Raw genomic sequence first — 8896 nt, forward strand, 5'->3', positions numbered from 1 at the left:
GAGGGCCGCGTGCCGCCCACCTGTCAGTCCGGGGCTGGGTGGGGGGGGTGGCGGGCCGCCTGCCGGTCTGGGGCCCCAGGGGGGGGGGGGGGGGGGAGAGCGTGTGCCACCCGCCGGGTGCTCTGCGGTTGGACGTGCTCGGGTGACCTGGGGCTGGCGGCTGCAGTGGGAGGGCCTCCGGCCTTGGAGGGGAAAGGTGGGCTGGGCCTCAGGTGGAAAGGGTGGGCTGGGCCGGGGGCTAGCCTCCAGAAGCCCATGGCTCACCCAATGCCATGCTGTATGGCCCTGAGGATGTCACATAGGCCGCAGCTCTGTGCTGTGCTGATTGGCTGAGAATGACTGATCCTGAGGAACCCTACCTGGTCCCCCATTTCTCCCTTCCTTCTCTTTCAGTGTGCTGCGAACAAGGTGTTAATCATCTGACAGGTAGGACAAGCAGCCTACTCAAAGGCCAGTACCAATCCACTCAGTGGGTGTTCTGGAAGGAAATGTTTCTATAGCTAAGTGGTAGGCAAACTTCCTCCTTTCCCTGGATCACAAGCATGGCACTCAGAAACCTCCTGCGTTTCTACTGGCCTGGGCAAGGAACAAAAGTCATTCCAGAATCAGACCACAACTCCCATGCCGATTCTTTAATTTATACCCTGATATATTGTTCTTCATTTCTAACTAATCTGAGACTGAACATAAACTAAACTCCCCTGTGGCCTTCAAGCATTCTTCCTTTTACAGACCAGCTATGGTGATAATATAATTATTGCCATTATCTCTCTGTTCAAATGGAATTTCTGTTCCTCCCTCTGACACCGACGTGACCTTGGACAAGTCATTTCACTTCTGTGGCTTGTTTTCTCATCTATTACATGAAGACTGTAAAATTTGCAAAGCACTTTGGGGGCCTGCATGAAAGTATATATAGTATAAGGGTAAATTATTGTTAAAGGGGGACATCAATTTAAAATGTACATATCTGTCTAGTGGATTTTTTTAAACCAACTGTTGACACATCTAAGATGGCTATAGCTGGGCTTGAGAAAAGATATTTTATCTGGTTTCAGTCTGTTTTCTGAGTCCATTTGACAGCACTTAATGTAGAGTCACTTTCTCTTTTTCCCCAGTGTAGACTGTCAATCTCCCCCGCCCCCATTTGTGTGGGCGTTTCACACACCAACAGTGAAGAATTAAAAAAAAAAAAAATGGAAAATGTAACTGTAAAACCACAGAAGCTGGCAGGAGGATTCAGGGCAGATACTTCCTGAAAGCACTTCTAACTCTTTTCTAAATCAACTTCGTTTGAGAGGCTGCTGTGATCTGAAATAAAAACCAAATACTTCCATCGCGAAAACCACGGACACCAGATGACGTCCCAAACACCCCTGGATTAACGCACACATAACAAAGCAACAAGGAGTCTGGTGGCACCTTAAAGACTAACAGATTTATTTGGGCATAAGCTTTCGTGAGTAAAAACCTCACTTCTTCAGATGTTTTTACCCACGAAAGCTTATGCCCAAGTAAATCTGTTAGTCTTTAAGGTGCCACCAGACTCCTTGTTGTTTTTGTAGATACAGACTAACACGGCTACCCCCTGATACTTGATAACAAAGCAATTAAAGTTCAATGCCATCTCCCTGATTTGAAACAAGTTACTTGACTACACCGACTAGACTCACAGAGAGAGAAAAATCAGGCTCAAGATGTCCCCTAGCGTGTTGCTTGTGGCTCGTCTTGCCCGGGGCGGTGCATGACCCAGACACCCAGTCCCACTTGTTTGAAGAAAGCCAGGCCCGAGGGAGTAACAACAGGCCATCATGATGGCCATCCGAGCGCCTAGGGAACAACGCCCCCGGGCCGGAGCGCTAATACTCCAGGACGAACGGAAAAGGACAGGGGGTGGCCACGTGCGATCCAGTCGCATTGTGGACGCAGGGTCTGGCCCCTCCATACGTGTCCGGGGGCTTCTGAGCAGCCCGGAGAGGCTGCAGCGGGGGCTCCGGCGGACCCCGGGCTGAGGAACTCCCCTCGCCCCAGAGCCCCCCTGCCTGTGGGGGGAGAGCGCAGCCCGGCCATAGCTTCCCCCTCCCCGCGCGGTCAGGTGATCGGATGGGGGGCCGGGATCACCAGCCCCGCTCCCCCTGGAGCCCTGCACGGAGCCGCGCGCTCCAGCCCCCCTCTCCCAGCCCGGGCAGTAGCAAAACTCCGGCTGCGCCCGCCCCTTCCCCATGTACCGCCGCCGGCCGGCAAGTGGCGCGTCGCCACGCGAGGGCGGGGACAGGGACCCAGCCGGAGCCGGGGCCGGAGCGGGCCCCGGGGGCCGTGCACTCACCTCCGCCGGGGCCGGGCAGTGAGCGGGCAGCGCGGGGCGCCTACTTTGGGTAGTTGCGACTAACGCCCCGTGATGCGCGGCGCGGAGCTCCTCCTCCCGGGCCCCATGTGCCAGCCGCCGCTCCCGCTTCCCGAGCCCGCCCCGGGCTCCTGCCCCTCGCCGCGGGCACTGGGCCAGGGGACTCGCCGGGGGTCCAGGCCGGCTCAGCTGGGAGCTTGGGCTGGGGAAGGAGGCAGGCTTCACTGTGACCGTCTCCGCCTGTTTCATCGCAGGGGCCAGCTCCTGGCTGTGAAGCCCGGCTGCTCTGCTGCAGACCGGAGACAGCCCGCTGTGAATGGGGCTTCTCCCTGTCTTCTCATGGGTTACTCTGTCTGTGGCAGGACCTCATTGTGCCAGGCACTGTACAAGCCGCACCAAGAGATGGCCCAGTCTTCTTTCCTTCAGGTGGCCCAGATCAGGTGTGCAGCATAGAAGCCCAGGCTGCCTTGAACTGGCTGCAATATTAAACACAAAACACCTCTCAAACACATCACACTGGTAGGATTGTGATTTTAGAGGCACAAAGGCCAGGGAAGGCTTTTAACAGCCCCTGTATTTCCCCCCTGCATTAGAGTCTTTGCTTGAGAACAAAGCTATTGTTCAAGAGCCATGGACGCTAACCAGAGTGTGTGTATGACCCCATGTGGTTTTTAAACCTGGTGTTTCTTTCCTGAGATCCAAGACTGGGCATTTGGAGCTCAAACTTTTCAGGACTGCCCAAACTCCTCTTCTCCCTCACAGTTGCAAGGAATGTGACTTGGGAAAGTTTGGGGCCTGAGTGGGCCTCCCCTTCAGTCCCCAGCCTGCAGGTTTCACAGCAATGACCGGCTAGCATGTTTTCCCTGAACTCTGGATTTTGGGCACAAACTGTTCAAAGCTGGTCACAGCCCTGTTGATCTCAAACCTTCTCCAAATGTGGGCTCCCAATGTCTCCCGGAGCCTCCCTTCAGATAAGTAGGACTGTACTCTGCTGTGTATTACGGTGTAATGCCTAACCCTAGTAGCAGATCCATGGCCATGCAGAATTTCACATAGTGACCAACTAGAACTTAATGTGAGCAGCAGGGATGGGAGCTGGAACTTCTTGCTCCACAAGCATAAGCCTTTGCTACTTACTCAAGGAGAATTGCTGTTAGCAGTGTGAGATCTATGTGACATGAGCAGTTTGAACCCATTCAGTAGGGGATAGTGGCACACATGTTAATTACATGTGGAATGGGGGTAATGATTTTTATTTTTGAAAAAAGAGGATTGAAGCCCTGCATTCTTTACTAGTTTCTCTATTAACAATTCAGACTAAATGATAATAGATGATTTGTCCCTGACCTAGGTTAGACTTTACCATGTCCCTTCGTGTTTCCTTGATTTCTACACAAGGAATGTGGGGATGTTCTCAAGTCCGGAATGGCTATATGAGCACATAAGCAAAAAGCCCAGACTGCCTGTCTGTCTGTGCATGCCCGTCGCTTTTTTTTATTTGACAGGAGGCAATAAGTAAGAATTCAAAGGGGGCATGATAGATTTCAAAGAACAAATACCCACAGGTATAAAAACAAGTAACAAGAGATTCTTTAAGTGTATGAGAAGCAGGAAGCCTGTGAAAGAATTGGTGGGTATTCTTGATCCCTTGGGCTTAAAGGGAGTAATTAAAGCAATTAAGGATGAGTAATTAAGGACATTGCTGAGAAGCTCAATGATTTCTTTGCATTAGCTTTCACCGCTGAGGATGATGGGGAGATTCCTATCGTGGACCTGCTCTCGTCTGGTAACAAAGATGCAGTGCTGTCAGAGACTGAGGTGTCAGGAAAAGAGGTGCTGGAGCAAACTGATAATTTAAAGCAGTAAGTCACCAGCCTCACGTGGTCTATCCAGCAGTCCTGAGGATCTTAAGTATGAAGTGGCTGAGCTGCAAATAAAAATATTCAGTCTGTCATTAAAAGCAGGCACTCTTCTAGTGGATTGGAGCGCAGCCAATGATGTCTCTATATTTAAAATTGGTTCTAGGGGTCATCTGGGGAATTATAGACCAACAAGCCTTACAGCTGTACCTGGCAAATTGGTTGGAAAGATAATTAAAAACGGAACAACAAAACATCCGGAAGATTATGATATGATAGGATCTAACCGGTATGGATTCTGCAAAGGAAAACGGTGTCTAACTAATCTATTGAATACTTTGAATGTGTCAATAACGTAGTGGATAAAGGAGAACTGGTTGCTATAGTTTATGTAGCTTTCCAAAAGGTATTGGACAAGGTCCTGCAGAAGAGGCTACTGAAGAAGCTAAGTAGTCATGAGGTGAGAAAGTATTGCTATAGATCAAAAATTGAGAAGAGATGGACTCAGGTTTGGTCCAGTTTGGCAAGTGCTTTGTTCTTGCTGGTTCTCTTTCAGTTTGATTATTTACTGAGAATGATGCTCGAGTGCAATAGTGGAGGGACTAGTCCCCTTTCTACTTGTAATATGACTGATGCAGAAAACCACCAAATATTGAGCCAGGCGCTACCCTCTGACTGAAAACCTGGAGGGTGAGAAAGAGAATGCCCCCTGCACTCTGGCACAGCACTTGCAAAGTTAAAGTGATCTCTGGGGGAGGAGATTGGACCAGCCTGGAGGGCCCGGGGGTTCCAATCTCTGTGGGAAACTCAGAGGCTGACAGCACTGAACTGGAGTGGAAGGGCATGCACAGCGTGTGAGTAGGAGTCACTGTTCTCATTTCACCCATTTGCTGCCAATCCCAGTTTGTTCCCCTCTGCAGCATGGGGCAGAGCAGAGGGGAGTATGGAGCTCAGTGAGGCAGAGAGAGGAAAGCCATGCAAGTGGGAGGATGGGAAGAGAGCACAGAGGGCCTTGCCTTGCTTTTCTCCTGCACAGGCAAAGGGCACAGTCAGAGACAAGGCAGGCATTCAGGGAGCACCAGGAATACACCAGTCTCGAGCCACTCCCAGCAGTCTAACTGCCCCTCCCCTCCCCCACAGAGAAGCAGAGCACTCTGCACCCTTTCAAAGGGTGGCACCAAGGCCATGCCCTCCCTCTGGGTCTGGAGGCATCGTGCAAGTGCCAGAGTGCTGTGCCCCTGTTCACTGCACCTGACCACAGATTGGGCCTGAAAGGCACAACATGGCCCATAATATGGCATTTGTTCTGATTCTACTGTGTTATGCTCCTAGCTACCCAGTCACTTCGGGGAAAGGGAAATAGGTTGTTTCCAAGGACCAGATTACATGATATGGAGTCTAGTCTAAAGTGCCCCCCAGATGTTAAATATTGAAGGCTGGATTGTTGTCCTGTCAGCGTACTGGGGTCAGACAGATCCTGTACCCGATACAGGCGAGAGGCTGAAGCAGGCCTTCGTTTTCTGTTAGCAAGTGCATTTTACAGTGCCAAGTGTTTTGTTTTGATGGGAGGGTGTGGTTTAGTGAGCCTCTGTACATGCTATCTATGGCCATGCACTTACTGGCTCTTAAAAGCCCTGCAAGCAGCTGTGGGTGGAGATAATAGGTTCTCCCCCTAGATGGGGAGAGAATTGGTGTATTAAAACAACCACATGTCGCTAACAACTCACAGCTCAGTTCCATTATCCCAAAAGTTGGCACTGAAGGGAACCTTCATGGTTCAGACAGAAACTCAGTGTCTTACCCTCAGCGATTGCAAAATAGTCTAATGAGAAATGAGTCTGATGTAGCGTAGTCAGGCTACTAGCAGATTAGGAGGCCAAATAGCACCAGCAGAGAAGAGATCTATTTAAAACCAGTGGCAGTGTATGACCCATAGAATAAGGAAGGGAGGAGAGGATTTTCTCCCAATTTTTGTTCCTTTCTGTCTCCATGGCTCACTCCGCTGCTCCCCCAGCAGAGCTGGGGAGGAGTCTCTCTCCTCCAGTAGGATCGAAGCAGTAGGTGCAGAGGAAGAGCAGTGCAGTGGGGCTGCTCGGAAGCACGTTACCCAAGGCACCTACAGCTGAATGACATTGTCTAGGTCTGTGCAGTCGGTCTGCTTTGCATCATTATTTTCATGCAGGAGTCAAAGGTCGCCGTATAAGAGTGCTGTTCTTGGTAGCACTGGGCTAAATAAAGCTTGCCCGTGGGACAGGCCACAAAAGATGTTATGGGTACATCTACACAGCAAAAAATCCTGCAGCAGCAAGTCTCAGAGCCTGGGTCAACTGACTCAAGCTTGTGGACTAAAGATAGCAGTGGAGATGTTTGGGCTTGGGCTGGTGTGTGGGCTCCGAGACCCTCCCCCCACACTGGAGGCTTCAGAGCCTAAGCACCACCCCGAGCCCAAATGTCTACACTGCTATTTTTAGCCCCACCGTATGAGCCTGAGTCAGCTGACCTGGGCTCTGAGACTTGCTGCCATGGGTCCTTTTTTTGCTGTACCCTAAAACACGTGCATTTGGCCAAAGAACTCCTCACTGGTTGAAACAGGAAAGTCACTCTATTCTCAGAGAACTGACTCGCAAGATGGCTTAAAAGGGTTTGCATTATTAAATTATCTGAGCATTTTAAAGTATCTTCCTGGAGCCAGTGGAAGAACGTTCATGCTGATTTCAGCTTTTTAGAAGTGACCTAACAATGCTCACTAGCAGGAGAAGCAAGGCCGCTGTGCCTCCCCCCAACTATGGCTTTTTGTTATTCCTCCTTCCACTGCAACTTCAAAAGGAACATCAAAATGCAGTTGTGCTCTGGAGAGTCACTGTGAAAAAGATGTCTGCGTCTTTCTGAACAGCTCTGCTCTGGGTGTATTTGTATATATGCCCATTTTTGTGATTAAACCATTTGCCTAGCTGGGCCACTGCGGTACCAAGAAAGTAGGCTGGATTCTTTCCTTCTTGTGCAGCAGCAACAGAATGGTTGGCTAAGTTCCCAAGAAAGGGTCAATCAGTCAGACCTGTGCAAATGTTTTGATAGCAATGGAGTCGCACAGGTGTCTCTGAGGGCTTAGTTTGACCGGTGAGATCTTCATTATTGGGGAGCCTATGCTAGAAGGAAAGAACCCAGCTTGACTTTCAGGTCTCAAGATGCGTTTACAGGCTCGTAGTTGGCAAATGTCTCTCTATTTGTAACCGGATATAGAAAATCATTGAGACACAATACATGCGGAATCAGCACTTTTCAGAACCAGGCTGCATTTCTAAGGACTAACTTGTATCTGGTATGTAAATAAGTTGACTGCCCCCCTGGTTCCCTCTTGTGGCCAGGGAATGCCCTGCCCTTTATTCTCCCTCGTCCAGGCCCTTTTTCAGAGACTCCACGCATTGCTCTTCCAATCCCCACCATTATTGGGGGTTCTGGGTTCATCCAGACAAATAACTCAAAAGTAAAACTCAGAGTCCCCCAAATCTGCCCTGAGGCAAGACTCTTACCTCAGAGCCTGGGGACTTAAAGGGTTCTGCCAGAGAGTCCTTCCCAGAGTCAGCCATCTCACACAACTGCTTCAGCTCTCTTCTAAGGAACCAGCTGCTTGAAGTTCCCTCCCCACACCAGGTGTCTGGTTTAGCAAGCCTGCTCCAGGCTTCTCATCTCCTGCAGGCAGCTTTATCATCAGGCTTTGTCTACACAGGCAACTGAACGACAAAACTTTTGTTGTTCAGAGGTGTGAAAAACATACACACACACGAAAGACAAAAATTGCGCCGGTGTGAATAGCTACCGCTGCTCTTTGGGGATGGAAGTTTTTTGTCGGTGGGAGAGCTCTCTCCTGCCAACAAACAGCAGCTACACTGCGTGCCTTCTAGTGGCACGGCTGTAGCGGCACAGCCGTGTGGCTAAGAGCTGCGTAGTGTAGACAAAGCCAAAGCCTCATTCCTTTTGCTGTCTCACAGGAACCAGAGACATAGTCGAGTTGAAAGAGAATTTGCTGTTTGCCGGTGACAGCAGCATTAACTCCCAGAACTGTGCATTGGTGCATGGATTCAGTAATAATAGTTTAGAAAGAGGCGGAAAAGCTAGAAGTGAGTGACTGTGATTCAGACAAAGAGTAGGATCTAAAGTGTGAGTTAATTATTGCCAGAGAGGAGAGACGGGACATAAATCTAACTCCAGCCAGGAAAGAAAGAGCATGTGCAGAACGCGTGAACATGAGGTTAGAAATCTAACGTGGGAAGAAGTGCAATGCCTCAGCCTGGCTCAGAGCCTGGGAAGTGGCAGCTCAGTACGCTGGCAAGAAATAGAGCACGAATGGCAGCAGAAGCTCCTTCCAAACTAACTCTAAAGAAGATTGCAGGAATATTTGGAAACCCTGGAGAATATGCTCTGACCCTGATAACATCAGGGACCTGACTGCAGAGGGAAGGCAACCCAGATCGACATGGTGAGCCTGACCAAATCTGAAAGAAAACTAAACCAGGAACACGCTAGAGGAGAGAAGCCCTGAAGTTCAGCTGAGCTCTGCACGCCACATCTGCTATGGTACGACCTGCCTGCTTCCATTTCCCCATCTGTAAAATGGGGATAATACTTCCACACCTACCTCACACGGGAGCTAGGAGGATTAATTATGTTTGCACAGTACTTAGTACAGATTAAA

At 50.0% G+C, this 8896-nt stretch overlaps 1 protein-coding gene across 3 annotated transcripts in view; it reads right to left on the reverse strand.

Moving 5' to 3' along the window:
• Positions 1-2409, reverse strand: part of STEAP3 (STEAP3 metalloreductase) — a 40735-nt gene extending 38326 nt beyond the window's left edge. For 2 of the 3 annotated variants that reach the window (XM_024224512.3, XM_024224509.3), the window contains exon 1: positions 2327-2409. The gene's annotated coding sequence lies outside the window, so the exon portion shown is untranslated. Of the gene's footprint in view, positions 1-1673; positions 1725-2326 lie in introns of those variants that run through there. The other variant, XM_024224510.1, reaches the window with a different exon arrangement.
• Positions 2410-8896: the final 6487 nt, after the last annotated feature.

Source organism: Terrapene carolina, unplaced genomic scaffold (genome assembly GCF_002925995.2).
Source record: "Terrapene carolina triunguis isolate 2854851 unplaced genomic scaffold, T_m_triunguis-2.0 Scaffold62, whole genome shotgun sequence".
NCBI lineage: Eukaryota > Metazoa > Chordata > Testudines > Emydidae > Terrapene > Terrapene triunguis.